Source organism: Centruroides sculpturatus, unplaced genomic scaffold (assembly GCF_000671375.1).
Source record: "Centruroides sculpturatus isolate CEXI.00-Female unplaced genomic scaffold, Cexi_2.0 scaffold477, whole genome shotgun sequence".
NCBI classification, from domain to species: domain Eukaryota; kingdom Metazoa; phylum Arthropoda; class Arachnida; order Scorpiones; family Buthidae; genus Centruroides; species Centruroides sculpturatus.
The window spans coordinates 471,319-480,058 of NW_019385213.1; positions in this window are offsets into that span (position 1 = coordinate 471,319).

The window sequence follows — 8,740 nt, forward strand, 5'->3', positions numbered from 1 at the left end:
AACTGTCAATTAGATATTAATAATGTAAAAATAATACATAAAGAGAAAAATATTGTAAAAAGAAAATTTAAAGAACATTTCGCGATAATTATGCAAAGTAATGTAATGAATTTGAATAATGGGGTGATACCAGCGGAATGCTGGGAAGAGTTTGTGTTTCTTAAAGATTGTAAACGCGATGGTATCAGTGAGAAAGATGTGTCTTCTTCTGTGTCTACGACGGAAAAAAATGTGTCGTCTGAGATACCTTCTGCTGTTCCTATTGTACACTCTAGTCGTCAGAAACCCTACTGAAGAGGCCTTGACAGGCGAAATGCATTTGGGGTGAAGTAAATATTTATATAAAAATAAAAGTATATTTTCCTTGTTAACCTGTTTACCTTTTTTAATTTTTTATACCAGTCTACGGACTCGGGACTTATTAAGCCTCCAAAAGTCAGAAACGAATGGAAAACTAGTAGTTTTCTGTGTACTAAAGAATAGTACAGTACGGTAAAAAAAAAAATAAAAAAATAGATTATCTGACTCCATCGATTCTTTTTAGAATATTTTTATTGATATATAAGTATTTACAATTTTTTATAAAAACTCATCTCTACCCTCAAAATTAAGATTTTTACATTTGTAATTATTATAAAATGGCAAAAAGTTTTTGTAATAAAATATCATAACAGATGGTACTACATGCAATTTTATTCATTATAATTAATTAGTAATGTAAAAGTGATATTTTATTTGGTGGTACAGGAAAGATCTGAAAAAATTTTTGTGCTGTTTGGGGATTGGATGGTCAAGATTTTCTAGATTCTTAGTTTATTTGCAAAAGAAACATTCTCCATTAGTTAAAAATTTATGTAGAAAATATGATGATTGTTCATATGCTGTTGAACATGAAGATGCACAGCAATTATTCTTTGTTTTAGAAACTTGCATAATAGTCATAATAAATTAATTGACTACTACAGTACTTTGTTTACCCAGATGTAGGGTTACTACATGTCCTCATTTATATGAATACCTTCTCATTTTGGAGATAAAAAATTACTGTCAACACATTTTTGTGAATTTCCTGTTTTGTCTGCATTTCTAATGATTAGACAGATTTTTTTTCACTTTATCAGTCATCATCATCAACCCTGGGCTCATTGCCCATTGGTGTCTGATGCCTTTTCCACTATTTTCTTCCATTTCTCTCTATCCATTGCCAATTTTCTCAATTCCTGTACATTTGCTCCACACCATCACCACACTTCTTTACATCATCAATCCATTCTCCATATAGTCTTCCTCTTTTGTTAGATCCATTCATAATACCATAGACTAGAATCTTTATTTTTCTGTTTTCATTCATTATTGTGATGTGTCCAAAAAGTTGAAGTATTCATTGTATAATTTTTGTCAGAGGTTCTTTTTCATATATATCTTATTATAAAGTTCTTCGTTTGTGACTTTGTGCATTCATCCTATTTGTAAGATCTTTCTGTAACGGTGTCTTTCAAATGCTAATATTTTTCTTTCCATATCTTTTGTTATTACCCATGTCTCAGGCATACAGCATGTAGGAGAAGATGTGGATGTTCAATACTTTTAATTTTGTTTGCAAACTAAATGCTTTACTTTCCTGATTTTGTCCATGTTAAAAATGGAAGATTTTTTCTATTGGTAACAGTGCAGTTTAGAATTCAGAAACTACCTGACACCTGACTACTAATTTGGCTATATGATCAAATTACATTGTAACTTGAGTAGCATTTCCAATTCTGATATTATATCTCTAGCAATGTTTTACACTTTGTGTTTTTGATTTCAATTCATATTTTAATTTTGGTTTTAGTTCTGATCTTAGCAGCCAGATTTGTTTTTTTGGTTACATAAAATAAACAGCATAATTTGAACAACCTTTCAAAACTATAAATATAAATTTAATGCTACATAGGCATTGTCATGTGCATAACAAACATTCAGTTAACAACAATAATGTGTTGAAGAGGGCATTTTGTTCTTTTAATTTTTAATATTATGGACAAGTTCCTCATGTGCTGACATTTGTTACACTTCAAATACCACCATATTTGAAAATAAATATGAAGAAAATTTTATTTAACAACATAAGAGTTAAATCTACAGAGGCTTTTTTTCTGTAAACAGGAAATGACGTCACAATTTTTAATCTCGTTTTATAAGTTTTAAATGTGAGGAATAATAATAATAAAGCTAATGATGTGGTAAAATAATAAAATATATGGGGCATCCAGAAAGTAAAGAATGTTTGGCTATAAAAAGGAGAAAAAACAGTAATGATAGGAAAAAGTTTTATTAAGTAATTAGTATAAAACCAGTTACTTATCTATATAGTCACTATTACAATTAAAGGATTTTTTGTACCCCAACACTAGTTTATGCATTCCATTCTCATAGACTTCCACTGCCAGTTCCTCAGCCAGTTAATGATAACTTCTTTCACTTCTTATCTGTTCCAAAACGTACCAAATCCACTCAAAAATTCTTTTAGATTGGGAAAGAGGTGAAAGTTGCTTGCTCCAGTGACTTTCACCTCCTTCCTAAGCTAAAAGAATTTTCTCTTTGTCAGGACTATATATTGACTGGCCAAAAATGTCCCAGCCAAATTTCTGAAGCACTGCCTGAGTGGCTGCAGTTGAATGCAGTCACATGTTATCTTCTTTGATTAAACATTAAGCACCATTTTCTCACACTTGCTTCATTCATGATGTGATCACCATACACTTCTGTGATTTGTTTGAATTTCTACAGGACAAACTTTCTTCACATTTAGAAAATAAATAACACTTTGCATTTAGTGAGATTTTTCAATTTTTGTACACATTTTAACCCTTGTCAACAGTAACAATAAGCCTGCCATTATCATTACACATGCTAAGTTAACACATCAGAGAACAAATTGATGTTGAATTGATGGCAGTAGTTTATCTGCTTAGAGATTTATGCACAAATTTTCTTTACTTTCTGGATGCCCCTAGTAATAATGTTATACACAAAAAAAACTAAATCAAAATTCTGAAAGTTTGAACATACATTGTCTAGCTCCAGTGCCTAGCAACTTATTCACTCGACTATTGCCGCTTTTGGATATGAAACTACCAAAGACTTAAAAGCTAAACACTAAATTTTCAGAGGCACATATAATGAATATAAAAAAACTTTTTATACATGGGTTGGAAATTTCTACAGTACTAATCCAATGCAATGCAACCAGCTAATGCTGCCTAGATCAGATGGTTACATACCTACCTCAACAGGTCTTACACACTGCTGGTGACTAAATTAAAGGAGAGTAAAAATCTGAAACATGTATAGATTGTAATTTCAGAGTTGTTACTATTAAAATTCCAACCCTTGTAATTGTCATAATGTGTTGATTGTATTTTATACTTCTCAAATCAATTTCTTAAAATGAAAATTTTCTCAAATTAACATTCTCTTTACAGGGTGAAATAAATGCAATACAGATACGTTGGCTTGGACCTAAAATATTAATGACCATTGGTGGAATATACTTAGCTTATTATTACTTTAAATATAATGCAAATGTGAGTATATTCAAATTATTTCCAGTTAATTTATTGAGTTTCCTATAGGAACTAATTAGTCTAAAAACAAAAGTGTTTTACAAGGCAAGTATTATTTCATAAATTTTCATTCAGTAGCCAATAAGGTCATTTAGCTCCACTTCAGTATGGAATTTTACATTGTTCTTATTGGTTATTGACAATACAACTTTGCAATAAAAGTTATGAAACCTTCCTTATATCTTATCTGCAGGTATATCCAATTTAAAGAAATTTGAATTTGAGTAATAAATATTTGTAAAAACAATTATTTTTACCATCTTTAAATTACTGAAATGATTAAAACTTTGTTCAATTCATTAAAATATTGTCACCAAAAGACTTTTTTTTTAACCAGTTTGCAATGTACTAAAATAAAATAAACGAAAGATATGCCAGTAGTGTGTTCGGGACTATCGCTTGAATGACTGTTAACCTAATGGGTACTTTACACAGGTTTGCAGTTAGGATGCCAGGCCTGGACTTATGCATGCTCCAGAAAGTACTATGTACAAGGATCAGTAAGGAATACAAATGTTTAATATCAACTATCAATTATCCACTATACAAATTAGTAAGAAAACAAGCAACAATTTATTCAAGAAAAAACAATTCTCAAGACCCAACACACACTAATGTAATTTAGCTACTACTACTTATTAACTATTCCCCTAGGACTTGACAATATCAACCACTTAATACTGTGTACAACAAATCTTACAGAACTACAATCCTATCCGTCACCTCAATACTAGGAACCTTTCTCTATCCAAGTTTCCTTTGAATCACCAATTATAATTGGTGAAGAGAGTCCTGAGAATAGCGATAACAGGACTCTCTTTTTTCTCGCTCTGGAATTCACCTTGATCTCTCTGTCTGGAGCTCACCTCAGTCATCTCTGGTCTTGCTCGTTTTATGCTCTGAGATGACATCACAATTACTTCTGGAACCACTCCTCCTCATTTATATACTTATAGATCTAACAATATATTTGCATTTTTTTTTCCTGGTCAGCTTGTTTCCCCATTATTTTTTGCTAAATCCTTTTACAGTATTATTTTTGTTGTTTTGTACAAGGTTGGGGTATTTATTTTATTAAGGTTTTTGCGAGTCCTTTACGTTATGTGCATGTGGGATTCCCCACATGCACATAACGTAAAGGACTCGCAAAAACCTTAATAAAATAAATACCCCAAATAAACCCCCTTGTTTTGTGGAACTTCTTTCAAATTTCTGGCTTGGGAGCACAAGTGTGCATTAGTTTTCCTACAGCGCTTCGTTTGGCTGGTGAGTTGGTTCTCCTCTGTTTTTTTCCCCCTTACGATACTGAGGGGTGAGTGGAGAACCTTCGTCCTAACTAAACATAAACCCCAAAATAAAATAGAATTAAAGAAAATAAATAAAATAAAATAATAATACAGCTCAGACTCAATTCCCCACAAGTTTACATGTTTTTTTTATTTTTTTGTTGACAGATTGTAAAGACAAAAACATTTTTGTATTCTTCAATACATTTTTTAGTATGATTAATCTGCTACCAATTTATTTATGATTACCACTATCAATGTAATCTGCTAATTGTTTGGCTTTAATATAATAATCATCAGGCTTTAAAATATTTACATATCTAAATGAACAGCAGAAACATATATTTGGTGAAAAAACTATTGATAGTTCAATCCCAGCAAATTTAACAAATAGCACCAGTTTATTTAAAATAAGCAACAGAAACAAAGTCTTTCTTTGTATATACATAATATTTTTATATTTATTAAAATGTGTTATTTTTTTATGTTTAAAAATGTATAACTTTTTATCACCAATTTATTTTATTACTGGTAAAATTTACATAGAGAAATGGTGGTTAAAATTCATGTTTTACAAATAATTTATAAAATCAATTTATGAGGTTGCTGAAATATTTTTAAGTTTGCAATTAGAGAATACTGGGATTGATGATTGGGTGTAAATAGATAAAAAAAAAAAAAAAAAAAGAGATTAGTTTTTTAAATTTTAATTTAGACTTTTACAGCAAAGATTGACTTTCATATCTCTGCTCTAAAAGTGAATTCATTGACTGTAGAATCAAAGTTCAAAGATTTAGTACTTGATTGTTTGCTGTTCTCTCAATTAGTTGTATATACTTTGGAATGTAACATAAAGTTGCTATAAAGAATAAATCATATCGGAGCACTCTTCTTGATGGGAAACAGAGATTTTTATTTTCTATAATTTACAACAGATATGCATTTTGGACTTTATGCCCCTCTTATCAATTGTAAATTATAGAAAATAAAAATCTACTTTTTCCATCAAGAGGAGTTTTTCTGTATAATTTGTTCTCAATAGCAACTTTATGCTAAGTTCCAAAGAGCATACATTCCGATTTCGTATCCTCTTGGTGAACATTCAGGATAGCCAAATGATTAAGATGATTTTGGGTTCTTGTAAATCTGAGGTAGGTTTTCAGTCTCCTCAGGCTGAAAATGATCTTTCTGCCATGGCAGTTGATACAGGAATTGTCAGGATGAACTGGATAAACTTCACTAGCTCTGGAAGCATGACTTTCACTTTTGGATTTTTCTGGAGGAAGTTTATGATAGATTCTATGCTGTAAACACATTCATTTCATGTTCTGATGATGTCCAAAAACTTCTCAGTAAATTACTCTTTCCTTGTCAATATTGTCTTTAAAATGTTCACCAAGTTCATGACTCATTTTTTCATGCTGATAAGAAAATGTTCAATATTAATCATGAAATATATTGTCTTGGATTTGAAGCTGGAAGCATTCTACAATTGTATCAACAATTTTGCTGAAAATCTGAAGGTACAATTCTTTTGAGACATTGAATGGAAGAATATCTATGGTGTTTGAATAAATTAATATTTTTTGGAAAAACCTCCTTACTAATCTTGGTTGTAAAATACCCATAATTTCTAGTTTTTTCATTAGTTTCATCCCAGAAAATTTCATATTGCATTTCAAGATTTCTCACTTCAAGCAACACATCAATCATTTCCGAGTCCTGTTAGAAGTGAAGTGATTTCCCTTGAAGGGCACTGTTTACCATATCTACAAGACCAAAAACTACAATGCAAACACAAGTGAAAGAAAAAAATATATATAAATAGTTTCCATTTGAATTCAAAACTTGTTAGCTTTAACACCAGCATCTAATTTTTGTGATCCAGTTAATTCTTCATGAAGTTTGCATGCTTGTTAAAATTTGAGAGATTAGACAAAAAGAATTTAAATTTAACTTTCACCTAGTTGAGCATAAAGGGCACAGATTATTTGATGGCCTATCAGCAACCTGATTTTCAAGTTTCTTTGAGGGACACATCATCACTTAAAAACCCAATTTTTTTGGAGTCTTGGATAAAGTTTAGTTCATTACAGCATCCATTAATTTGATTTACCATGTTCTGCATTTTATGACTCAGAATGAGTCATACAATGCATGAAAACAGCTCAGAGTTCTTCCCTCTTCTTGCACTCCACTGAACTCCCTTGCCATGTTGTGAGTTTCTTAAAGCATTGGGCTCTGCAGTCAGTGATTGATAAATTAAATCTGTAAAGAACATCCACTATAATGTTGAACACCACCTTGGACTTAATGCTCGTGATCACATGAAAACCTAGAAATAGTTCTAGGTTTTCATTACTCAATTTCAAAATTTTCTGTTATTTTAAAGCAGATAGAAACTTGTTTTTCTATAAAAATATTAGAAGTTTAACTATAAGGACTATGTACTATTTGTTGTCAGTGATCTGAGAAATCAAGAGTACGATACATTTCGTACAAAGACTCATTAGTTCCAGAATCTCGTTGCAAGCTTCAAGGGAAGCATTGTTTAAATGGATTCCAATTTATTCACTTGTTTTAAAACTGAGCAATTGCAAAAGGATAACAACATTGCCTGAGTTATCACTGTGTTTATGGGTTGCAAGTCCTTAAATGATCAGAAATTAAAAAGAAGAAAATATTTTTAATAATGCAGACATGTTTTCCTCCATTGTATCTTCTTAACATTGGATAGTTGGTACAAAATGTTTATGCCAGCTTTAATTGATCCTAACTTTAAGACCAATTCTTGATGACATTCTGATCTTTCATGTTTCTTGAATTTTTCCAGTCTTTTTTCAATTCTGAAAGCTTGTCTCAATGAAAATCAATTCTAATTTTGAATAAACTTTTTCATATTCTTGCAATAGATAAGTTTTCAGCCAGTGTAACTGAAAATATTGTTTGTGAATGCTTTATCCTTGTTCTTGCACATGAATAATTTGGCCTTGAGAAGACTGACTGACTTCTGTTGGCATTTTTTTTTCTGTCCCTGTAAATTTGCTAGCCCTCCTTTTGAACATTCAGATCCTACATCTCAATAGAGGTTATTGTTTTTCCACAAAAAAATCTTCCAATTCACTTTTTTCTCAAACAGAAATTACTTTATTCTTCTGAGAAATAGAAAAAATACAATTTATTACAATGTAAAACTTACAACACTATTAAAAGTCACTACTTATAATAACTATTTATTAGCAATAAAAAAATCATTGAACTTCAACAACTATGTAATTGTTTAATTGAATTAATTTTTTATTTACAATAAGTACATGTAAATAAGGAGGGAAAAAAATGAGAACTGAAATTGTGGAATCAAATTAAATTTGCAATGTGTAAAAACTGGTAAAAACATCGGGCACTTGAGAGTACTGACTAATTTTTGATAAATTTTGACTGCTTTATATAACCTTCTGTTGTAGAGGATTTGAGAATTCTTGAACTATGATCTTTAAGAATCTCCACTAGAGTTGGAAATAATCAAGAAAATTTTGGAACAAATTGGAATCTTCAGCTTATCTCTTGCTTGTTCTTACAATAGAAGGGGAGAAATATTGATAATTTCTGTTTTTATCTTTAGTATATGTAAAATAGCATATTATATTCGAATATCATAGTTCCTACGCTGATGTCAAAGCTCGATCTGCCACCCCTTGATATTAAAATCAAGTATTCCTGTAAAACAGATCTACAGTACATTAATTTATTCATATTTCCTGTCAAGGCCAGGCTAATTTTAAATATAGGCAACAGGAAAAAATTAATAAATCAACCAATTTATCACAGAAGAGTATGACATTGTAC